The 26,258-nt window shown below is 37.4% G+C and overlaps 1 protein-coding gene and 1 long non-coding RNA gene across 4 annotated transcripts in view; one reads left to right on the forward strand and one right to left on the reverse strand.

Annotated features, from left to right (window-relative positions):
- Window positions 1-26,258, forward strand: part of NEGR1 (neuronal growth regulator 1) — a 1,028,214-nt gene that overhangs the window by 898,760 nt on the left and 103,196 nt on the right. The gene's annotated exons all lie outside the window — the stretch shown is intronic.
- On the reverse strand, window positions 1,255-10,434 carry LOC123334091. The gene is made up of 3 exons (XR_006551856.2): window positions 10,386-10,434; window positions 1,986-2,065; window positions 1,255-1,507 (listed from the first exon to the last, which is right to left on the reverse strand). It is a non-coding gene; the product is annotated as an uncharacterized LOC123334091 (long non-coding RNA).

The raw sequence follows: 26,258 nt of genomic DNA on the forward strand, positions 1-26,258 counted from the left end.
TGTCTCTCTTGAAATTCCTTATTTAAGACTCATATAGTTATCCATTCATTAATTCATTCACTCATTCAGAGCCTTTTATCAAGTATCTGTCATGAGCTACACAGTATGATGGGTTTCCCTTGTGGCTCAGCTGGTAAAGAATCTTCCTGCAATGTGGGAGACTTGGGTTTGATCCCTGGGTTGGGAAGATCTCCTGGAGAAGGGAAATGCCATCCACTCCAGTATTCTGGCCTAGAGAATTCCATGGACTACAGTTCATGGAGTCACAAAGAGTTGGACACAACTGAGCAACTTTCACACAGTGTGATAAATTAAAAACAATAATAATCTTAGGCGATAATACTAAAATATAATAGTGAAGACAGGAATGTCTACTATCCTTTTCATCATGTTATGTGTTAATAATTCTGTGTATGGGGTTTATTTATTTATGAGGATATATGTGTGCATGAGGAGGAGAAAACTTGTATAAACATCTTACGCATTTTTTTTTTTGGTTTTGTGGCTTTTAAAGGCTTGAAGAGCATTATTCTATTTATCTTCTGCATTTGACAGAGCAGAGATAATTATGAATAGGTATTTTGTACTATAATGTATTTAAAGGTGACCTGAAATATACACAAATCTCATTCTTCATGCTAACGAATGTGTGTTTTTTAGAGCCAGAAGAATGCAGTCACTAGGTGGCATCTCTGTGCTATAGTCGCTACTGAAGACTCACAGGTGTCCTTTCCATGTACTACTGATTTTCATTGACATTTTTATCATCTTCTTGCCTCCTACAGTAATATTTACCAGAATGTGATTTGTGCTAACCCCTTGAACAAAGGTCGCTTCTATAGACTTAATAGCAACATACAAAATTGTTGCCCATACCCACTGCCAATTGAAAAATGAAAAATATAGCTTGATTACTGAAGCACACTATATCACACTAGCTATTTGCATTTAATATTGCATTTGTTTGAGACTAAGAAATAGGCAAAATGATACAGTGATTAGGACATTGTTAGTTATCAAAAAAAAAAAAAAAAAACACCTGAAATCAAGTTCTTTGCTAGTTTAGGATTTTAAGTGTATCTCAACTCATTCAGGAAAAGGCAATGGCAACCCACTCCAGTACTCTTACCTGGAAAATCCCATGGACAGAGGAGCCTGGTAGACTACAGTCCATGGGGTCTCGAAGAGTCGGACACGACTGAGCGACTTCACTTTCACTTTTCACTTTCATGCATTGGAGAAGGAAATGGCAATCCACTCCAGTGTTCTTGCCTGGAGAATCCCAGGGACGGGGGAGCCTGGTGGGCTGCCATCTACGGGGTCGCACAGAGTCGGACACGACTAAAGTGACTTAGCAGCAGCAGCAACTCATTCAAAATATTGATTAATAAGTTGTGGCTCTTGTCCTCAAGGAACTTCCATTCTCCTGGGAATATAGACTGTAAAATGGAGTGACTGGCCAGATGATTTTAAAGTTTGCTACCAACTCCTAAATTCCATGACTTTCCTGTAAAAAGTGTATAAAAGGTTTATAGATCTAAATCAGCTGTGAAATTGCCTTAGTGTTCTTTATGAGCTTAGTTAAATTGACTATTTCCCAGTCATGTGCATGCATAGCACTTTTGTGAATATAGTTTATTCTGAAATATCTGCACTGAATCCAGGAATTTAGAATGAGGAATATTCAGCTCAGACCTAAGTCTTGGCCCAGGTCAGAAGCCCTGAAACTAAGCTCAAGTGAAAGAAAGCAGTTCTACAAATTCCCATATGATCAGGCTACTAATTAAAATTCCCAAGACTGGCAAGTCCATCTAACTTGTCCGTCACTCTTGCGAATTGCATAAACCATGGGTCTTGTGCATGCAAATGGAAAAATTTCCACTGGGCTCATTTAACCAGAGAGAAATGACCCTTTCAAAGCCTGCTAGATTGGGATGGAGTGACAGAAAGCTCCTTGGAGTAGATAAAAGTAGGATACCTTTTACCTTCTTAAGGTAGATTTCACATCACTTTCCCATTTTCTCCCTTTGCATTTTCCTGTTGCCTTTCCCTGTCTCAGCCATACCTGTAACACCAGATAGGAGCTGTGGATTAGTGAACTTTACATATTTTTCATCCAGATATTTTTCATAGTAAATAGTAAACATAAACCAAAATTAAGTGCTACTTCAAGAATTTAGAAATATGTCTGCCTTCCAAGAGTAAAGAGCAAAGGCTTAAACATTACATACAACAAAGAAGGGCTATAGGCCTTTGACTGTCTTATAAACAATTTGTAGATCCTAACCTGTCTAATTAAAGAATGTAGGGTGGGGATTAGTAGGCTGCCAAGGGAATCATTGAAAAAAAACCATTTATTGTCCATTTAAGTCCTATACAGGAGAGTTCGTTGTTGTTTTTGGCAGACAAATGCACCTGGCTTTACCTCATAGAGAACAATGTACTCCTGGGGCTGAATCTGATTCTAGGCTTGATGAGGAACATTATGATAACCAGGAAGAAGGTTAGCATGACTTAGTGGGGAAAGCAGCGAGGTAAAAATCCAAACCACAGTCATTATCATTTATTAAGCATTTACACTGTGGTGGACACTGTATTAAATAATTTTAAATATATTATCTCAGATAACCTTCATGGCAACCCTAAGAGTGTATATCTTCATCCCAAGTTACAGAAGAAACTGAAGTTGGAAGAGTTAATAAGTGAGCAAGCCATTTGTTGTCAGGCTTTATCTGACTCAAAATCCTGTGATCTTAAAAATACACCAGTTTCTCAGCTGAGATATTCACCCATGCTGTTGCTGCTGCTGCTGCTAAGTCGCTTCAGTCGTGTCCGACTCTGTGTGACCCCATAGATGGCAGCCCACCAGGCTCCCCCGCCCCTGGGATTCTCCAGGCAAGAACACTGGAGTGGGTTGCCATTTCCTTCTCCAATGCATGAAAGTGAAAAGTGAAAGTGAAGTCACTCAATCGTGTCCAACTCTTAGTGACCCCATGGACTGCAGCCCACCAGGCTCCTCTGTCCATGGGATTTTCTAGGCAAGAGTACTGGAGTGGGTTGCCATTGCCTTCTCCCACCCATGCTGTTAAGGGCTCACAAATTCTATGAGAATTCTGAAATTTTATCTTTCTTTTTTTTAATGATTATCCTTTCCTTTTCCTAATGATAATCATCAAAAAAAAAATACATTCTGTTTACAGTGAATAATGAACAAGCTTTAAGAATTCCAGATGTATGCACATAGTCTCATGTCCACAAGATCATATTACTGCTTTAAAAGGAATTCATACATATCTCAGGAAACACTGTATCAAAATAAGCTAAGACCTCAGTTTGAATTTGACTTTGTGATTTACTACCTGTGTGATCATACTTCTCTGAGCCTCAGTTTCTTCTATAAAATTAAGGTTAAAATATATCCCTATTAGGGCTTTGAGGTATTTTTATAAAAAATATATAAACTCTAATATTCTTAATAAAAGTAAATATCAGTGGTAATGTTGGTTTGCTTTCAGGAGAAAGATCTGATCAAACATAGTTTTTAATATACATTTAGATGGCATATATTCTTCAGCTTCTTCTAAATTTATGCAGCAAGCTTCCTTCACCCAATTCTAACAGTTAGAGAACATAGAAAAAATAGGTCTCTGGTCTTAAAAAACTAAGAACCAGACTCTAAGTAATGGCTGATTTGCCAAAATAAAAAGCACTCTGGGTACTTCTCCTTATAAGCTCACTTTTTGGGAGGTAGAGATGGGAACAGATTTCTGCATCAGTCAGACAGAAAATAGGTATGAAAATATAGTTAACAAACTAGTGAACTAAACATGCTCAGTTTACACACACACACACACACACACCCAAAAATCCCAGACTTTAATATTTTAAGTTATTATATGAACTCTACTTATAAGATAATACAACTAATAAATATTACATTAATTTTTCCTGACAGAAAATTAATGCCATATTTATTAGTTTGCTATGTATTTGTGATATTTCTTATCCATGTTATATATACAACAAAACTGTCAGTTTTTTTATAACCATAGTTCCTTTTGTGTTTTATCCCTGTAACATATTTTATGTACACAATTTTAACATTTCTATTAGTATTTGTTTCTAAGTATTACTTGGCTTAATACTTAATAGTTTTTCTCTGAGCAAACAAAATACAAATTCCATGTCACTGATGTTCAGTCCTTGTATATACTGCATTCAGCTGAATACCATTCAAAACAATGCAAAAATAGACACTAAAAAGTCGAGATTATTTTTCCTTATATACAGTCCAGTTATTACAAATAATACGTTTTTATTTTTACTTTTTTAATAAAAGAAAGAAAATGAATGAAATCACACCATTGTATCCAACTCCTTGGAACCTCATGGACTAAACAGTTCATGTAATTCTCCAGGCCAGAATACTGGAGTGGATAGCCTTTCCCTTCTCCAGGGCATCTTTTCAACCCAGGGATCGAACCCAGGTCTCCCACATTGTGGGTAGATTCTTTACCAGTTGAGCCACAAGGGAAGCTGCCATGGTCCAGCCTCAGCAGGATCCAGGGATACCCTCAGGATGAACGGCATCGGCGAGAGAGATGACACAGGGAGACCAAGCTTAGGTGAAGCAGGGTCTGTAGCTTTATTCTCAAAAGGAGCTTTTATACCCTGATTTACACATTTCCAGAAGTGAAAGATGCAGAGTCATGCAGAGTCAGCTCAACGTTACATCAGCTTAAACCTTTATCGAAACCAGGATGTTTTCTGCATATCTTTCCATTTACAAGGGTCTTGTGTTATGCACATTATTTTCTGGCCCAGAGGCCTGTTGACATTTTATGACCCTTTTCTGATAAAGGCTGGTCAACCAGAAAACTTGTTTTTCCCTTAAGCTGTGTTTTATTTTTCCAATCTGTGTCACCCTCAGAAAGTACTAAATAAAGTTACATTCTTATGGAGCAAAGGAGTAGTGGGTTACAACAAGGAAATAACTTATTGACTCAGAGGTCTTATGTTGCTAATGCCAAGGCTATTACTTGTTTTTCCTACATTCCAACTCTATTAACTAATGCACTCCCAGGCACACAATGGGTAAGGGATATAGAGACTTGGCAGCAAGCATTGGCTCAACAACGAAACTCTTCACCAGTACTATCTAATAATTTTTCACCCCTCAAAGGGCTCTGTGCCCATTAGGACTTTTAAAATGCTTAGGCTTCCCATGCCTTTCATGGTTGGGAAGTTGTGAACAATCATGTGTGTTAGTTGCAAGAGTATGGATAAACCTGCCAAGCAAGCTAGAATGCCAAGAGAAGTTTGAATTGAAATACTCCTTTCATGCCCAGGAGACTTATTAACTAGAGCCCTAAGTTGATCTTCTTCAGAGAAAGGTGGTTGGGGATAGCCCCCTGTTAATGTCAGAAGAGTTGGTGAAAAGCATAATATAGTAAACAGTAGACAGACAGATTTTGGTTTCGGGGTAGATGCTCGAGCAGGTCCAGGGAGTCCCTCGAGTCCTGATCTGCCTTGCTTGTCAGGTCTCTTCCGCATGACCTTGTCATGGGTGGAATCTCCCGTGCTGGCTCCTGGCAGGAAGCCCAAGAATACTAGAGTGGGTAGCCTATCCCTTCTCCAGCAGATCTTCCTGACCCAGGAATCAAACCAGGTCTCCTGCATTTCAGGAGGATTTTTTAGTAACGCATCATGTTAAATACTTTTATATTGCTTTACTTAAAAAATATAAGGGGGGCAGTAAGAACTATTTTTACATTTAATATTCTTAACAGAACATATTTCATATCAGAAAATATTTATTTTCATATAACTGACAGTTATTTTTAAGATGTAATATTTGATTCTACAAAATGGAAGAAATATTTCTATTTTGAGAGAAAATCTGGTTTTAGTTTGAGAATAAACAACAATAATGGTACTTCAGTTAAGAAAACTATCATGTCTACAGCATGTAATTATACTAAGTATACTAAAATATGAAACTCTAAAATAGATGTATTCTTTGAGGTTTCTTTTTTCTAATGTGCTCATATAGAACTTGTTCAACTTAAGTTTGCATTGAAAAAGAACAAAGATATGCCTTATTATGTGTTTATTTGCACTACAAGTCTATTCATATCAGTTATATTTAATATTGGCTCTGTGTGTTTTTCACTAATCATCTTGGTGAAAACACGTGTGCTGATATTTTGTGACCATGAAAACACTAGCGAAAGGATATCTGTCTCTTTGATTCAGCTTATCTCAACACAACCAGAGAAGCATTCCCTATCAGATGATTTATTTTACAACATCCTGACAGGGATCTACATAGAATCAGTAAGTAAAAATAATGCTTCAACTCTGTGGAACTTCTGTGGAAGTCTCAGGGCTCTTGAAAACTAAATTCTTTCCTCTTTGTTTAGTTGAGCCTCTGATAAACAATTAAATGCAATGCATGTGATGTATAACAGTGAAACAAAGGCTTTTGAAGATAGAGGGAAATTTATGTACTTGGACACAAACACTAGTCTTCCAGCATATTTTGAGACAAAATGTTTCTATTGGCCAAATAGATTTGGAGACTCTTGAGTACTACTAGGTCATTGTTTTGAAGATTTGGGTTATACATTAGATACACTAGAGATGCTGGGGGGCGGGGGGGTGGGTGGGGGATAACCTTCAATAAACAAACCTGATAAATTGTTTAATTCAGGATTTCCTAACCTCACTTAAGCATAGAATGTTACTCTTCCTTTTGTATTAACCAATCACCTAGCTTTGCATAGTTTATTAGGCTGAATGTGCTTCGGATTTCAGTTAAGGTGTCTGAAAAGCAATCAAAATGCCTTGTCTTCATTTTACTGCCTCTTCCCAAGTCACACTCCAAAAGTTCTTTGTAGCATGGATAGGCAAAGTCATCAAGCTAATCCCAGAAGTCAGCCCTAGATTTGGAGAGCATTGTAACATTGTTTCAGGCCAAGAGAGTTTTACTGACTAAAACTGTGCCTAAGGAGACAAGTCAAGGCTTGAGAGAATTATGTGTACACACAACGTTACAACCTTCAGGTCCAAGTATATCTTTCTTTTCCAAAAGATTTGGCTTCTGACTGAGTAACCATAGATCATATCTAATTATATTTTCAAATTTACAAACAAAAAAACCCTGAAGTTTAAATAGAATCACTTTTATTTTTTGTTGATTATTTCAGTGTATTTTGCCCTCTGAAAGTGGGAAAAACAAGTTGATAGAACTTAGTACATGTGGAAAGATGCTGATTTATATTTAACTTTAACATATAAATAAGTAATTAATGTGTTTTATTCTAACAAAGGGTTTTGTGTGATTTACAATAACTGTTATTAAATCTATAGAGGGCAGATATGTAAATGGTCCCTATATATTTTTTCCTCCTTCTCTTCTCTACTTATGTTTCATGATGTTTTTTACTATTTATAATTTTGTGAATGTTGTCTTTTCAAGCTCATATTGTATAGTCTGGCATTCTTTGACATATTACCGAGAAGTAGACATATTAACACAGAAGCATTGTTTTTTCAGTTAAGGGCCCATAGAGATCACCTAGTTTTCATTTTATAGATAGATAAGGTAAGATTTCTCAAGACTGAATGACTTGTCTGGTGTCATGCAGATATTAGAAACAGAGTTGAGTGATAAAACCTAGGTTTAATATTTCTCATTTCAGGGCAAATCTATTTGACAACCCTGAAAACTGGCAGTTGAGATCTGCAGCAATATTCCAGACAGTGGTATCATTTAGACCTCAAAGTACACTATCTTGTTGAAAATATTTACTTCATCATAAGGTTAAAGTTTATTTTATTCACTGAATTATCAGGGATAAATTAGGAATTTGAGATTAACATACATGGAAGGGGGACCTGGCAGGCTACAGTCTATGGGGTCACAAAGAGTCAGACAAGACTTAGTGACTATCACTTTCACTTTCACTCCTATATATAAATATATGAAATAGATAATCAACAAGGACCTCTTGTATAGCACAGGGAACTCTACTCAGTATTTTGTAATAACTATTATGGGAAAAGAATCTTAAAAAGAATGAATATATGTATATGTATAACTGAACCACTTTGCTGTATACCTGAAACTAACACAACATTATAAACCAACTATACTTGAATAATAAGTAAAAAAAACACTAATATGTCATTGACAATAATATATATAATACAGCTGTAGCCATATTAATCTATGATATGGTGAGTTAAAAGTTAATCACAGATCATTTTTCTGAAATATATTTATATGTACAGAAGAAATTGTGCAATTTCTTTTTTGTACAATTTGTACACATTTCTTTTTGTACAATTGTCTGTTTTGGCAGTATATTTGATTTTTTTGGTTCATGAACATTTCTCTGTTATTTGTTACAATCTGTTAACAAATAAGCACTTTATATTTGTAAAATTGAAGTTTAAGTCAATAAACAGAATCACATTATTTGGCAGTTGAGTAAAATTTAGTGTTGAGAAGAAGTTTTGGTTAAATAATCAGTGGCCCATATGTTGATCTAGCATTCATTATGGCTTAAATATTTTGGTTCAGGTGTTTCAGTGTAAAGAAGTGTAAACTTTGTTTTGTGGTTGAGCTTTTTCTCTATCACTACACTAGATAGAGATGACTACTAGGTCTCTTTCTGCCTGGATATTCTCACTGATACGTAGTAACCATCTGGAGCAAATGTTGGGAAGGATGCCATGGTTCTGTCAGGCTCAAGAAGAAATAATGCTGGATAAGGGAAACAATGTTTCTGTCCCCACTAGAATATAAGCATGCATCATGAAGGCAGGAACATTGTTTGTTTTCTCTTGCATTCTGAGTGCCTATGATAGTGCCATATGTGTGTGTGAATATATACATTATATTACATTATATACACATTATATTACACGTATATAATAATGTGTGAAGTGAGAAAGGAGAATAGCAACACGCATGATAAGTCTTTGCCTTCTCTGTACTAAGTGATTATATACTTGCAAGGTCTATAAGTCAGAACCCCTGTGTATGTGTTGAAATCTGATGATCCAGTTTACTTTTTAAAAATAATTTTATGAGTACAAAAAAACAAGCCAAACCGATTTAAACATATGGAAAGGTATCACAAACCCAATAAATTCCAACAAAAGCCTTGATTTTTAGAAGACTATTCTGTTAAGGACAGTTTATTTTGCTACATAGAATAAACTCTTGCTGAAAACTAACATTAATTTTAAAAAAGAGAAAGAGAGAGAGAAAACAAAAAAGCCTAAATCATGAAGTGTCTTCAAATCCTCCTGCCTCAGAAGTCAGTAGTCTGGAGGGTTTCTCCCTGATAGCAAATGGATTTGAAGTGACTTTGGCTAGAACTGGCTGCATCCAAAATTTTAAAATAATGGAAGTCAAGAGACCTGGCAGGCAGCTGGATAGTGGGCATCCCCCATGACTATCTCCACTGAATATACTCCCTATGGTGGAGTAATCACCTCGAGGTCTCCCATGATTAAGGCAAATAATCTTATGAGTGGTCATGAGTATGCACATTGATTGGGTTTGGCAGATTGCATAATTGACTGAAAATTACCTTTTGGAAATGACTGGCTATACCCAGTGGGCAGAAGAAATGGAAGCAAGGGGATCTGGCAGACAGCAGGTACCCATAGCAGCTGTATGAGTTACATTCCCATAATATACTGATGAAGAGAGCCAAACCTAAACCTTTCATAGCTGTGCTTTTCATTTTTTATATTTGGAGGGACTGCAGGAGGCTGCTGCACACTCGAGCAGTTTACCTTCAGGATAGCAGCACAGCAGAGTGTCAATATCCTACTTATATTGGTACACCTCTTGAAGCGTGATGTATGCATCCCTTTTCTTTATACCCAGCAGAAAAGCACAACACCTGCTCCACTGATAATTGGATACCAGCCTTGTCTGATGAAAGGATATTAATTTTCACTTCATAGATTAAAAGACCTTGGGAAGTCAACTAGTCCATCACGGTATCTTACTACAGGATACTTCCTAACCCGAAAGCAAGTGTTTGAGAGAGACAAAGCCATGTTTTACATTGTTGTGATTTTGAGTGCAATGAACTTCATCATGACACATGCAAAGAACTGCTAAACCATTCCCAGGAAACGGTGCCTGGGTCCAGCCCCGGCTGATCCAGGGTATTCGAAGTGGGGACAGCGTCGGCAAGGATCAGGATACAATAGCTTCAATTAGATATTTAATTAGAGATGTAAAGAGTAATAGAATGAGGATAGCTCAGTAGGAAAATTCAGTGGAGAAAAGAGGCTGAGTAGCTTGGTTTACGCGGGAGACCAATAAAACTTCAAGACAAGAAGTTTGCACCACTTACGTAGGCCGCAGGCGTCCTTCCGTTCTCCCGAAGGAGAGGAGACACTGAGGCCTCCCCAGTCAGATCTTAGAAGCCCAGGCATAATTAGCGAGCATGGCGGGTTCCACGCTCCAGATGGAGACTCAGCCAGAATTTGAGAGACAGAGCGACATGGGGAGACCAAGTTTCGGTAAACAAGGCCCGCACTTTATTTTCCAAAGTAGTTTTTATACCTTAAGTTGTGCATAGAGGATAATGGGGGAAGGGGTGGAGTCATGCAAGGACAGCAGTTCCTGGTTCTAATCGAAGCCAGGCTTTCAAACTTATCATATGCAAAAGTTCAGGTGATTTACATCATCTTCTGGCCAGGAGGCCTGTTAACATTTTAAGAAACTTATTTTTCTCTAAAGGTGATTATTCCAAAGTCAGGCACCAGCATCCAAAAAAGCATTGAATAAAGCTGCATTCCTATAGGGCAAAGGTGAGGTGGGCTCAATCAAGAAAAGAATTAACTCAAGGGTCCAAGGTTACAAACATTGAGGCTACTACTTACATTTCTATACACCCATTATATCAATCAATACACTGCCAAGGACACAGTAGGTAAGGAGTATGGAGACTTAGCAGCAAACATTGGCCCAATAAGTGAAAAACCCTTCACCAATACAATTTCTAATCAATCTTTTAACTACTCAAAGGAATCTGTGTTTAGACAGTTTATAACATCTCCTGCCTCTCACAGTTGGGAGGCTCTGAACAATCACATGTGGCCGGAAAAACCTATTCAGGCAGGCTAGAGGATTTCCAAAGGAGTTTGTAGGTTGAAACACTGTCACACCCAGGAATTATTAACTGGGGCTGTAAGCTAACTCTTTTTAGAGAGAGGTAGTGGGGAACAGCCCCCATAAAGTCAGAGGTGTAGGTGAGAGCACAAAGCAGAAAGTAGGCAGACTCTGGTTTGGGGGTAGATGCTCGAGAATTTCCAGGGGGACTCCTGAGGCTCGATCCCGCCTTTGCGTGTGCCGAGCCTCCTTCCTCATGACCTTTTCCATGGGCGGAGCTCCTGCTCCCGGCAGTGATAGAATTCCAGTTGAGCTATTCCAGATCCTGAAAGATGATGCTGTGGAAAGTGCTGCACTCAATATGCAATATGCACTCAATATGCAATATGCCGGCTCCCGGCAAAACGGGATACTAGATGACCATTACCTCTCAGCTGTGAGACAGTCCCTGTTGTTCTGTTTGTACATTTTATTAGACAGGCCCAAGCTCAGACTTACAGAAACAATATTCAATTCAATAATTATTAATAAACTCATCTGAGTTTTTAATACTGTGTTAGGGGCCATGGAGGCTATTAGCTCATAAGTTTTAATGCAGCATACATTTGTTTCTATAATATAAAAAGATATGAGATGAATTCTATCTCATTTAGCTCCTATTCTGAATGAAACATAGAAATTATACAATTTAACATTCTATTCTGAAAGAAACAGATATTAATAAATGGAAAAGATATTATATTCATAGAAAACTTTTATTTTACCCGAGATATTTTGTTTGATCTATGGTCATCTTTCTGTAAGAGGAATGTATTTACATATGTATATTTTACAATTATATATTTGTCTTCATCTTTTCTATCTAGCTTCTTAAAACAGTGGAGATTATATATTTAAAACAAAACAAAATATAAGTTCTTAAACCACCAAAATTTAGAGAAACAACAAACTAGCTCTAGTCTGGAGAATCATTTACCTTGATTATGTGAAAGTAATTTATTCATCTGATCTCAATAAAGCAATTAGCCCTCAGTTTCAAAAAGGTTCTTAAATTGTCTTAAGCATATTTGGAAAAAAATTTAAACTATGAAATAAGCATAAATTTTTCTTCTGAAAGGAGAAATATATATTTCAAACAGTCTGCAGGGTAAGCCCTAATATTCCCATATTTATTTATGATAGCATATGGTATTATTTCAGAAAACTATATGAATAAAGAATATTATAAAGATATATGTTGTTTGCTGAATAAATGCATCTCTTTCATCCAGAAAGAATGGTTTCTCTTTACCCAAGAATAGCACCATCTGCCAATTGATTAATATTTACCAGCCCAGTATGTAAAGTATTAGCTAACATCACTTCAACTAAATATGCATTTCTTATTGGAAATGTCAACATTAACAAGCTTTTCCCCAAATTCTTTCTAGTATTTGGAGTTAGATAGTATTCTGAAACTGGACACACTGTGCTCTGCTTATCTAATTCATAAAAGCTAATGCTTCAAATAGAAACCAAATTAAGCAATCGAAATTGAATGCGTTGTTTTGATTGATCAATTTTCCAGTATAGAGGGTAGATGTTAGCAAAGTTGCAGGTGGCTTAACTATCTAGGAAGGGGTCTAGTGGAATGTGATGACTGCTTATAAAGTAGGATTTACACATTTATTCTGTTGGTAGGTTATCATCGGACTCTAGCAAGTAAATAATGAATTCTTGCCTTGTTACTTATCTATTGCATATCTCCCTAGCTCAGCCAGGACCTGTAGTGTTATTTGAACAGAACAAGCAGATAATCAAACATTCTGTTTTTACAGAATTGTCCCAATTTAGGGTCCTTCAGGACCCTCTAGGATGCCTATTTGAGATGTTTTTCTTTCCTAAAGGCATTATATTGGGATAAAAATCAAAGAATACAGTCTGTCATCATCCCAGCCCAAGGAAATGTGAATTCTGTCCCCATTACAGTTCTCAAAGAAGAAAAAGTAAAACCAGGAAAGGAAGATGTGTTATACAAAGAAAGGATATCACACTTCTAGGCAATAAGTATCTTCACTCTTTCTATCCCCTCTTTCACTACCTGCTGTTGTATTCAAACCAAGAAGCAATTCATCATTTCTAATTTCAGGACTTTTCTAAGTTTCCATGACTACCTTTCCCAAACTAATCGCAGATGCCAATGGAGCCCATTTCTGGCCCTTTAACTCCACTATTCCTTCTGGTTTCTGATGCCCTATTTCCATATTGCTTTACTTATATGTTGTTCTTGTTCTTCATCACTATTCTTTCTATCTTGGAATATAATACATTACTTAGAATTGTCCCTTTCTGTTAAACTGGGCAGGAACCCCTCATTGACCATTAGCATCTTACATAGGAAAAGGAAATAAGAAAAATTATAATAAAGGAGTAAACTACCAGCCAGAGGAAGCATCTAGAATAATTTTCTATCAAAAAACAAAATGTTGGAATAATTATCAGTTACTTTCAGGTTATCAGTTATTTTTACCAGGTATTCATTATTGGAGAGTTGGTGGCACATTTTCAGTGTCTACTGTGTGCTCATTAAATGTTGATAGAACCGTTGAACTGTTTCTTTATTGAGTTGTTCCTTAGGAAAATGCTAATATCATCTTGTCAGCATCACTACCGTCTTATTTTTCTTTCACCTTTACATAGCATTATATAGGTAGTTTTTTCTTCCCTTCTTGTACTTCCCCCTTATTTTTGAAGTTACTAGATTACTAAATTTTCTTGGTTCCCCAAATCCAAACCTTTGTTTATCATATCTGCTTATTACCTAACTACAGTGATACTCAGTATATACTACTGTAGATAATTAGAAGAATAGGGTATCAGTGAGGGAGCCTGGACTTAGAGGATGCTTCAAGAAAGAAGTGGATCTGTGCAATGAGTTTAACCAGCTGTATAGTTCGAGGAAATAGTCGCTGCAAGACTGCCCTCACTTCAGACATAAGCCATAAGTTTGTGGATCCCCAGGACCACCTTCACTTCTCATTGAAAGCTATTATGCTTATGGTTAATACAGAGACAGTATACAGAAAATCAGCCAAAAGAAGAAATACATAGGGTAGAATCTAGGAGGGATCCAAATACACAGTTTCTGGACATCTTCTCATTGCGGAGCCACAGATGGTTTTTATGACTTAACTACATCCTGCCCACATTGACTAACTTTTGGTCTCCAGCCCTTCACAAAGGTCAAGCCACCTTTAGTCATTAGTTTTTCCAGAGGTCAGAACTGAAAAAATGTGGCTTCAAAGCCCAGGTCATACATCATGTTTCTAGATTATCTGGTGGTAGCCAAAGCCCCTAGGCAAACAAAGATACTTCTATCAGGCAGGGCATTCCAGAGGCTTAGAGATCTCCTCCCAAGACCCAAAGGCAGAGTTCAAACTTCTCTTTGTGTGATTCCAGATTTCACACTACAGAGCTGGAACTGAGTTTTAAAGGAAAGAGATGATTAAGATGAGTAGAGAGGAGAAAAGTCATTTCAGGCAAAAAGATAACAATCAGGATGGTTTGGAAGTATAAGTAAGTGAATGAAAGGGAATGCTAACGTGAGCATCCCAGTTTAGCTAAAGCAGGAGATGTTTTGTAGAAAAATGAAGATGAATTTGTTGGACTAGAAAGAGGACACAGATTCTGAATGGCCTCAGAAGTTAAGGAGATCCAAGTAGTTGTGCTTTGAAGAAATAAGAACTTGAGATCTTTAAATTTCTTGAATTGGTGAGATAAGTAGAATGACTAAAACTCTATATAAAGAAATTCCAAAGTAGTCTCTTTATTTCTGGATGCCTCTGACATTTTAAATAATGCTGACAATTATAAAGTACAAACAAGAGAATAATCAAAATGGTGAGGCCTAAAATTTATATCAAGCCCAATTCTGGAAACACTGTGTATCTGTAAATTTTCCAAAAATAAGATGTAAAGAGACAAAGCAGCTTTCTTCAACAGCCGATAAAGTTTTATATTACAAGCATGCCTTCACTTCATGGCAAATAGATGAGGAAACAGTGGAAACAATGGCTAACTTTATTTTTCTGGGCTCCAAAATCACTGCAGATGGTGACTGCAGCCATGAAATTAAAAGACACTTGCTCCTTGGAAGGAAAGTTATGACCAACCTAGACAGCATAGTGAACCGTGAACTTCCTGACGTTCAAGCTGGTTTTAGAAAAGGCAGAGGAACCAGAGATCAAATTGCCAACATCCGCTGGATCATAGAAAAAACAAGAGAATTCCAGAAAAACATCTATTTCTGCTTTATTGACTATGCCAAAGCCTTTGACTGTGTGGATCACAATAAGCTGTGGAAAACTCTGAAAGAGATGGGAATACCAGACCACCTGACCTGCCTCTTGAGAAATTTGTATGCAGGTCAGGAAGCAACAGTTAGAAGTAGACATGGAACAACAGACTGGTTCCAAATAGGAAAAGAAGTTCGTCAAGGCTGTATATTGTCACCCTGTTTATTTAACTTATATGCAGAGTACATCATGAGAAATGCTGGACTGGAAGAAACACAAGCTGGAATCAAGATTTCTGGGAGAAATATCAATCACCTCAGATATGCAGATGACACCACCCTTATGGCAGAAAGTGAAGAGGAACTAAAAAGCCTCTTGATGAAAGTGAAAGTGGAGAGTGAAAAAGTTGGCTTAAAGCTCAACATTCAGAAAACGAAGATCATGGCATCCGGTCCCACCACTTCAAGGGAAATAGATGGGGAAACAGTGAAAACAGTGTCAGACTTTATTTTTCTGGGCTCCAAAATCACTGCAGATGGTGACTGCAGCCATGAAATTAAAAGACGCTTACTCCTTGGAAGGAAAGTTATGACCAATCTAGATAGCATATTCAAAAGCAGAGACATTACTTTGCCAACAAAGGTCCGTCTAGTCAAGGCTATGGTTTTTCCTGTGGTCATGTATGGATGTGAGAGTTGGACTGTGAAGAAGGCTGAGCACTGAAGAATTGATGCTTTTGAACTGTGGTGTTGAAGAAGACTCTTGAGAGTCCCTTGGACTGCAAGGAGATCCAACCAGTCCATTCTGAAGGAGATCAGCCCTGGGATTTCTTTGGAAGGAATGATGCTAAAGCTGAAACTCCAGTACTTTGGCCACCTCATGCAAAGAGTTGACTCATTGGAAAAGACTCTGATGCTGGGAGGAATTGGGGGCAGGAGGAGAATGGGACGACAGAGGATGAGATGGCTGGATGGCATCACTGACTCGATGGACATGAGTTTGAGTGAACTCTGGGAGTTGGTGATGGACAGGCAGGCCTGGCATGCTGCGATTCTTGGGGTCGCAAAGAGTCAGACACGACTGAGTGACTTATCTGATCTGATCTGATCAGACAGCATAGTAAAAAGCAGAGACATTGCTTTGCCAACAAAGGTCCATCTAGTCAAGGCTATGGTTTTTCCAGTAGTCATGTATGGATGTGAGAGTTGCACTATAAAGAAAGCTGAGTGCTGAAGAATTGATGCTTTTGAACTGTGGTGTTGGAGAAGACTCTTGAGAGTCCCTTGGACTGCAGGGAGATCCAGCCAGTCCATCCTAAAGGAAATCAGTCCTGGGTATTTATTGGAAGGACTGATGCTGAAGCTGAAACTCCAATACTTTGGCCACCCGATGCAAAGAGGTGACTCATTTGGAAAGACCCTGATGCTGGGAGGGATTGGGGGCAGAAAGAGAAGGGGACAACAGAGGATGAGATGGTGGGATGGCATCACCAACACAACGGACATGGGTTTGGGTGGACTCCAGGAGTTGGTGATGAACAGGGAGTCCTGGTGTACTGGGGTTCACAGGGTTGCAAAGATTCGAACACAACTGAGTGACTGAACTGAACTGAACTGAACTGAAGCAAAACTAGGATAGAAGGGAGAAAAATAAAGCAAAGACGGTATAGACCTAGCAATATAAATAACATTTATTTGTCAGTTAAAATAATATATAAATTAAATGATAAATCTTTTCAGGCATTATGTTTGCATCAGTAAATATTCAGGAAGTGGATGGCTTTTCATCTATATTTTTAAATTAATTTGTAGAGGTTTTTGCATTGGATGGTAGTGTGTCTTTCTAATTTTGAATTCTGTCATTCTTTGAAATACACAGAATAATTTAGAAGAGGGAAGGCCTGGGGCTGGTCCATAGACATCTGCTAGGAAATTTCACGAATATGGGTATGAAGTGATCCAATTTTGGACTAGGGAGGCAGTAATGACCATAGGACAGAAGGATAAAAGATACATTTGAAAAGAGAAATGAACAGAATGTGGTGAATGGCTAGATGGTGAGCATGAGTGAGAAAAATGCAAAGAATATCCATCTTTCAAGCATGAGTGATAAGCGTAACTGTGAAACTGCCAGTAGAAACAGTCATCACAATGGAGAACAATTTTTATAAGAAAGATGGTGAATTCTTTCTTAAACATAGTGAGACACTTTACATTTAGACTACAGTGGGAGGCCAGTGACTTCTATTTTTGTTGCTTTAAGATTTTTGTTATGGCATTTATCACAGTATGTTTGATATTAGAACTACTTAAGTATCTGTGTCCTAAACTTGATTCTGAGATTTTCGAAAGTGGGGTCAAAGCTTCATATATTCTCTTATTTTACAAAATCAGTTTTGTGTCTTGCTCATTTCCAGTAAATATTTTGGTTTTAAATTAAGTATATAAACTGTAAGTGCATATGGGGGAAACTGGAAAAAGAATACTGACTGTTTAGAGAAAAGAAGGGAAAATTGCTGAATTAGGAGTCAAGGAGTTGGAGAAACAGAAGAAAGATCAGGGCCCTGCATTTTATGGATACCTGAAACTTTAAGGCTTGGCTGATTATGAGGTCTTGATAATGAGGATGGAGAAAAGACTTTTGTGTTTTTTCAATAAAGGTTTAATTGATCATTTTCCAGAGGTACTGACACTATTGTAAATGGTTTAGAACATTCCATTAGAAGGAAAATGCCTTTTAGTTTATATTTTCTCTAAATACAAACTAAACAAATCTTCAAGAGACAAGTTCTTTCTCCTAGAATGCTAATAGAAGGAAAAACCAATAAGTACATTCTTCTGTTTTGTTTTATATTTTATACATTTGGTGGCTGGTTTTTTTTTTTTTCCCATTCTGAAACTATAGCCCTTTGGGAATGAAAATTCGCTAGTATGGTGCCTATAGGCTAGAAACATGGAGGGCTGGTCTTTGCCATGATTGTATTGAATGATATCCACACTAGGACAGAGGGTGAGAAAAAAAACACTCCTCTGTGAGTTCATGTTTTCACTTTAAGAGAAAAGGGTCAAGTCCTGAGGTGGTCGCTAGAGGTTCTAAAATATGCCTTTTCTTATCTTCTTCCCCATCATACTACTTACTTTATATCCATCATTTCCATGTAGTCACTATTATTATCTGTAACCTAGAAAAATATGGATTTATTAAAGTTTCCTCATGTCTTTAAGTACTAGATAACATTAACCTCCTTGTATTCATTTTTTATTTAATGAATAATAGTTGAACACTTGCTGTGAGCCAGTCAGTATGCTGAGATCTTCCATGAAATACTTGCTATACATTTGGTTAAGATTCTTTGGGCTGCATGTAAAAGAAAATGCCAAGTTAAAGTTCCTTAAACAATGAGGAAATATTATTTCATATAATAAAAAAGCAACTCTAGAGTTAAAGTTAGTTCAGTGACTCAAAGAGTCTGCTCTTTCCATTAATTCTGTTCTGTGTTGGGATTAATGGCCCTTATCATCACAGGCTGATGGCTGCAATTACAAGCTTTCCATGCAAACATATCCATGTCCAAAGGAAGAAAAGGAACCATTGCTTCTTGTGCGTTTCCTTTTATCAGTGGGGAGATAGTCCTCCAAAGCCCATGACTGTCTTCCCTTCACATGTCATTGCTAAGTGCTGATTCAGTCATCGTCAGAGCTGCCACAAGTCCCTTCCTAAACCAGCCACACACAAGGGGAATTACAAATTACGTTACCTAGACTGGTTGAGGCTAATGGGGAGCTACATGTCATATCTATAAATGCTGTTTTATAGATCAATGAAAAGTTGGAGAAACAATGTTCATCTAGGTCACACTATGCATCTCATTGTTTTTGTTTTGTTTTTTTTTGAAGAATGTCATTGGGCATGCTCCTTATATCCTACTGTCATGAACACTGTTTTAATAAGAATAATGAAATTTCAGTTTCAGTTAAGTTGGTAGCAAATGTTCTAAATTTGTACTTTAAAATTGAAACATATATAATAGCCATTGTCACCTTTGGCTGGATATCATACAATTTTGGTATAAACAAAACACAAGCTCTACAAAAGAATCATTTAGAAAATAATATATCATTATTTAAGAACAAGAAATTTATCAGTATCTGTAATAGATATCACACTGACATTTCTAAGATTACTTTATAATATAAAGAACAATGCATAGCAGGTGTCATACATTTTAAGTGGGTTATATAGGTTAGTACCTAAAGTGATAATGTGATTCAGTTTAAATCATGGATTAACATAAGGTTATTGCTTTATTTGAAGGTGAAGAGCTGTTTTGTTTTGTTTTTTTCCCTCTCCAGCAAGTGCAATCATTTCAGCTTTATCACATTTTGGTGCCAGTATATGATGAATTGAAAGCAATACAGGAAATCTTCCTCCTTTACAACTTTATGGGCTTTTGTTTTCTGCTTTCCTATTTTAAAGTAACTCAAATTGGCTTTAATGAGAGTGTCCTGGGTATACTCCAAGGAAATAAAACCAGTTAGACAAATTCAGATTTAGTAAGACAGCTCTGTTGAAGCAGAAAAACAGCTTTTACTAGAGTTTTGCATTCTGAAAGACTCGTTTTTAATTATAACTTTACTACTGATTAGCTTTGTGACCTTGGATTAGTAACACAATCATTCTGTGACTTAGTTTCATCTTTTATGGAATAGAAAAATTAATGCTCTCTCAATCAGTATTCTTTATCGGAGAAGGCAATGGCACCCTACTCCAGTACTCTTGCCTGGAAAATCCCATGGATGGAGGAGCCTGGAAGGCTGCAGTCCATGAGGTAGCTGAGGGTCGGACACGACTGAGCGACTTCACTTTCACTTTTCACTTTCATGCACTGGAGAAGGAAATGGCAACCCACTCCAGTGTTCTTGCTTGGAGAATCCCAGGGATGGCGGGGCCTGGTGGGCTGCCATCTATGGGGTCGCACAGAGTCGGACATGACTGAAGCGACTTAGCAGCAATCAGTATTCTCTATAAGAAACAACAGAAACGAACTATGACAAACTTAAATAAGAGGTAATTTACTGAACAGATATTTTACAAGCTAACAGCATCAACAAGAGACTGGGCAACCAGGCCTGAGAATAGACCAGAAGCGTGAAATGCTTAAAAGCCAAGAATTAGGAAATTAGAAACTCAGCATGAAACTGTCTGGGCAGGGCTGCACTGCTGCTACCTTGATCTTTTTAATAATCTTCAGTCTCCCTGGGGGATTTAAAATCTCAGAAGGAGCTCCTGATTCACTGAACTTAGGTCACTGGACCCATTCCTTATGTAGCCTGAGACAGACAAAGGAAATACCTCCTTTGGCTTATATTGTAGAACCTAGTTATCTTTAATACTTCTATAAACAAAGCTGCATACAATGGAGAAGTAGTAATTCTTCAATAGGAAAAACATATGCTATGTTCATGTGCATATGTTTCTCATTTAATCTTTGTAAGGACTCTATGAAACATTTTAATCTCAGGAAACAAACTCAAAAAAGTTGAATAATTATTCTCAAGCCTCACTAATAGTAAGTAAAATGGTGGAGCCAGTTTTCACATCTAGATCTGTTTGTCTACAAATTTTACAACCTATCTTTTTTGTAATTATTATTATACAGTATGATCTTTGTGGGGCTTCCTGGTGGCTCAGTGATAAAGAACCCACCTACAATGCAGAAGATGCAGCAGACTAAATTCAATGCCTGGGTTGGCAAGATCCCCTGGAGGAGGGCATGGCAACCCACTCCAGTATTCTAGCCTGGAGAATCCCATGGACAAAGGAGCTTAACAGGCTACAGTCCGTAGGGTCACAAAGAGTCGGACATGACTGAGCAACTGAACATGGAAGCATTCATGACTTTTGTGGTTGAAAACACTTTGTAATTTTAAAAATTGTTTATTAATATAATCTTTCTGGTTGCAAGAAACACTCAAAGATACGAATTTAGAATGGATTATCTGAATGGTTTTTGTTTAAATTCAGGGGAAATCCATTCATAATAGAAGAAGGGATTGAAATAGCCATGGTACATAGTGGCCAAAAAAATAAAAATATTGGGTTAATTCAGCCAATAATTCATAAAGAATCTGTTTCTGTGAGTTACTGAAGGACAGTGTAGGTAGAAAGTTATGTCAGTGTTAGGAAACACAAGTGGACTCTTGAGGAATGAAATGGTAGCTTTGGAGAAAATTTAAGAACATCCAATATTTCAAATCCTAATTTCAAGAACTCAGATTTGAATAACTGAGAGTTCTGTTGTAAAAATCACTCTAGACTCATCAGCTGAAAGGGACTTTTACAGGGAATTAGGTTGACAAGATTGAGAGGGCTGCAGTAATAGGCTCTAGGCTGGCCTCCAGGATTGGCTGCCAGAACATTGTATACCTTTCCACCAAGGAAACTACTACACTAGCAAAGGTCAGGAAGCTGGAGAATTCAGCAAGTCCATCACAAAACTATCGCCTCTGGAAAAAATCCTGCCTTAATTAGAATCTTGAGGTCAGCTGGGAGTAGCTAGCACTGTGAATTCTGGAACCACATCATTCCTACTGAGTTTCTCAGGAGCAAAAGGGACTCACATCCTGCTTCCCCCCCATCTGTTAAATTAGTTCTGAATTTAAATCTTGAACATATACATTTGATTATTGGAATATAAATTATGTCTTAAAACCTAATTTCAACAGAGTCAGAGAATGTCATTTTTAGCTTTCCAGCTTCTGCAGTACAAGAAAACACATCAGAGGTTGTTGGGAAAAAATGCCAAGTAAGCTAATCTGTTCTATTTACCATATTATTAGTATGTTTTTAGAAAATGTGCATTTCAAATAGAATTTGATTGCTGCAAATTTATTACACTGTAAAGAAAATGAATAAGGAAATATAAACCCTTAAATTTCAAGGAAAAATTCATTTGCTTACAAAAGGAGACTTTTGATCATTTTTACCAAAATATTATATTTGTATTTATTTGTTTGCTGGATGCTAGGATATCAACAAACTACTTACAGCAACAACAAAGTTTTTGAGCAAAACTTTGTCATTTGTATTATTTACTTCTCAGCTAGCTCATTATTTTCATTTTGAATCATCTGGGCAGCTTTTATATGAGTCAGTTTGGCTAATGTTACAAAAATAAGGGCAAATACTATGGAACAGAGTGTGCAAACTCAAAACGATTTGAAAGACCTGGATTACAAGCAAGTAAGTGACTTGTGGAATTTAAAATAACAATGTGCAAAAGGCATGAAACTCTGGGAATAACATAGTCAGAAAGGCTACAACCTAAAAGGGTTCAGAGAAGAAAATAAACATCAGGAGAGAGCTTTTGAGCAGCTACGGAAATTATACTAAAACCATCAGCCTGGGAGACAGCAGTGAGGATAAGAGGAAAGAAAGTAGTCCCTTAGTAAGTGAAAAGTGAAAGTGAAAGCGGCTCAGTAGTGTCCAACTCTTTGTGCATAGTCCGTGGAATTGAAGTGGGTAGCCTTTCCCTTCTCCAGGGAATCTTATACTGAACCCAGGTCACCAGCATTGCAGATGGTTTCTTTACCTGCTGAGCCACCAAGGAAGCCCAAGAATACTGGAGTGGGTAACCTATCCCTTCTCCAGTGGATCTCCCCAACCCAGGAATCAGAACCCGGGTCTCCCGCTTTGCAGGCGGATTCTTTACCAACTAAGCTCTCAGGGAAGCCCTTAGTAAGTAAAAAGTGAAAGTGAAAGTGAAGTTGCTCAGTAGACTCTTTGCGACCCAATGGACTAGCCTACAGGCTTCTCCATCTGTGGGATTTTCCAGGCAAGAGTACTGGAGTGGGTTGCCATTTCCTTCTCAAGAAGGGAATCTTCAGAAGCTATTGTGGCATTAGACAAAGCATTACAAAGTAGGACTATATCCTCAAGAACATTCCAGATTCTGCTCTGCTGGGCTCTCACAAAGATTTCTGGCAATTAATTCCTGAAAATGTGATGTGGTCTTATAAAAGAAGGACTGGATGTTTTTAATAGATCTTTCATTTTTCAACCATATGCTGCTGCTGCTGCTGCAAAGTCGCTTCAGTCGTGTCCGAATCTGTGCGACCCCGTAGACGGCAGCCCACCAGGCTCCCCCATCCCTGGGATTCCCCAGGCAAGAACACTGGAGTGGGTTGCCATTTCCTTCTCCAATGCATGAAAGTGAAAAGTGAAATTGAAGTCTCTCAGTCAAGTCCAGCTCTAAGCGACCCCATGGACTGCAGCTTACAAGGCTCCTCCATCCATGGGATTTTCCAGGCAAGAGTACTGGAGTGGGTCGTCATTGCCTTCTCCATAAGAGACTATACGATTACGTAATAAAAAGAAAGAATAGCATTGTTAATTACAATTTAAAGTGAAAGTTGCTCAGTCGTGTCCGACTCTTTGTGAGCCCATGGACTATGCAGTCCATGGAATTCTCCAGGCCAGAATACTGGAATCATTAGCCTGTCCCTTCTCCAGGGGATCTTCCCGACCCAGGAATCGAACTGGGGTCTCCTGCATTACAGGTGTATTCTTTACCAACTGAACTGTGAAGGAAAGCCAAGAATTGTTAATATTATTAATGGCATTTATTGACTTGATAGTGTTGCCAGGAACTGTGCTAAATACCCTACATAAATTAGCATACATGTTTTTTATCTCCAACTCTTACTTGGTTTGATTCAGGAAAAAAAAAGACCCTGAGCTCTGAAATGTCTATGTGGGACTCACATAAGGTAAGAAAGAGATTCCATTAAAAATCAACTTTCTAAAGTAGAAGCTGATTAGCAATAGAAGGATTCCAGAGACTAACAGGGCAAAACTTGCTTTGTGCCTAGGTAGGCTATCTATGTTTGTGGAGAAGGAAATGGCAACCCACTCCAGTATTCTTGCCTGGAGAATCCCAGGGATGGAGGAGCCTGGTGGGCTGCCATCTATGGGGTCTCACAGAGTCAGACACGACTGAAGTGATTTAGCAGCAGCTTCAGCAGCATCTCACAGGAATAACCTCAATCTTGGGCAGTTATGGGCAGTTATTTAATTAGTAATTTTTATATCTGCTGTTAGAAAACATTCTGTACAATCTTTACACTGGTTAAAAAAAAAAAAAGTCCAGTTATCACCTCCAAATATTAAAAGTTTATTGTATTTTGTTTGATTTCTCATGAAAGTTGGAGAGAGTTTCATGTAAGAAAAATTTGGATCAGTTCAGTGTACTATCATGAAAAGAGTTCTTAGATGTATTCTTTTGTCTTTGCTGTTCATTGTGTCATTGGGGTATCAGTCATCTTCTCTAGGCCTCAGTTTCTCCTTCCTTGTAAAGAGGATAGAGATTTCAATTTGTACAATGCTGTGCTGATTTGCCTGTCTATGAAAAGATGAGAGATTATTAGTTCTATTGGATAGAACCTGATAATATATATTTTTAAAGAAAAACCTACATTGAGAATTCAGCAATAAATTGTTGTCTTAGAACATTTGAGTTGCACACACTTTCTGGTAATATGCAATATATTAAAGGCCATTTGTAAGGTTTCCATATCTTGATTTATTTTAGCCTGGGATTGCTTTCTGAAAGGATAATCTCATTTATGATATTGCCTTTTTAAGATGTAGCAGAATTATACAGAAAGATAAATTTGCACTGCCTGCTAAATGCAAATGATCTCTATTTTGAAGAAATAATTTCAAAGCTTTATTTTATACAGATGCTTATGGAGATTTTTATATATTTAATGGTTACAGGGAGTAGCAATAAATAAAGTTAGTTGACCCTGAGGATGAAAAATATAACATTATGTGAAGGGGAAAAGTATCCCTGTAATATTAGAAGATAGCATCTAGCTGGTATTTTATCCATGTGCCCAAATGGAGTACTTTAAGATTGCTCAAAATGCCATGAAAATTGATGTACATAAAGCCTAGTTGAAAAGCTGAAACAGAATGGAGGGTTGATGTCAGCAAAGCTAGTTCTCAGTCAAGGCAGAAAATTCAAGTCCTACTAAGAAGAATATGAAAATAGTTGATCAATTTATCTAAAAATCCCATATGGTTTTCAAGTTTATACTCCCCAAGAGCATACCAGTTATTTATCAGAGCATAGAGAATGACCTATATATTTTTGCTCTTTAGTTCTAAGGAATAGAAATCTAGGTGAAGGAAATTCTTAGTGAAAGTGCCATTTAAAGACCTTTGTAGATACTGCTATTGTGGAAATTACTATTAAAATGCTGAGTACTTTCACTTATTTTATGTGTTTTAAACCAAAAGACCAAAAGAAAGAGTGTTAGCTATTTAAAATCCACTAATGACAATTGCCTTTGAACAGAGATGGAACATACCATACATCAAACTCCCCTGACTCCTCTCACAATCAAGGGACTCCTTCCTTCTGAGCATGAACATGGTCTTAGACTCTCTCTTATCATAGCACACCTGGCAGCCATTGCCAGTAGAGGAGATTTGGCACTGAAGATAAAGCCTATGAACCATGCCTGCCTTAAAGGTTTGATACATTCATATACATAGATCTACATATATGTATATACAAACAAATGCCTCATTGGAGTCCAGTCATCTCTAGAGAGTAAGATTTAATGCCAACATTTAAAACATAAATCATGTCATCTCATTTTTTTTTTTTCTCAAAATTCTCCATAGGTATCTCTTGCACTTGGAATAAAAGCTCAAAACCTATAACATAACCCTACATGATTTGACACTCTGCCATTACTCTGACTTCACTTCCTAATTCTTTCTCCTTTGGTCAATGTTTTTCAGCCAGACTGGCCTCTGTCTGATGGCGC

The sequence above is a fragment of the Bubalus bubalis genome, chromosome 6 (assembly GCF_019923935.1).
Source record: "Bubalus bubalis isolate 160015118507 breed Murrah chromosome 6, NDDB_SH_1, whole genome shotgun sequence".
Lineage (NCBI taxonomy): Eukaryota > Metazoa > Chordata > Mammalia > Artiodactyla > Bovidae > Bubalus > Bubalus bubalis.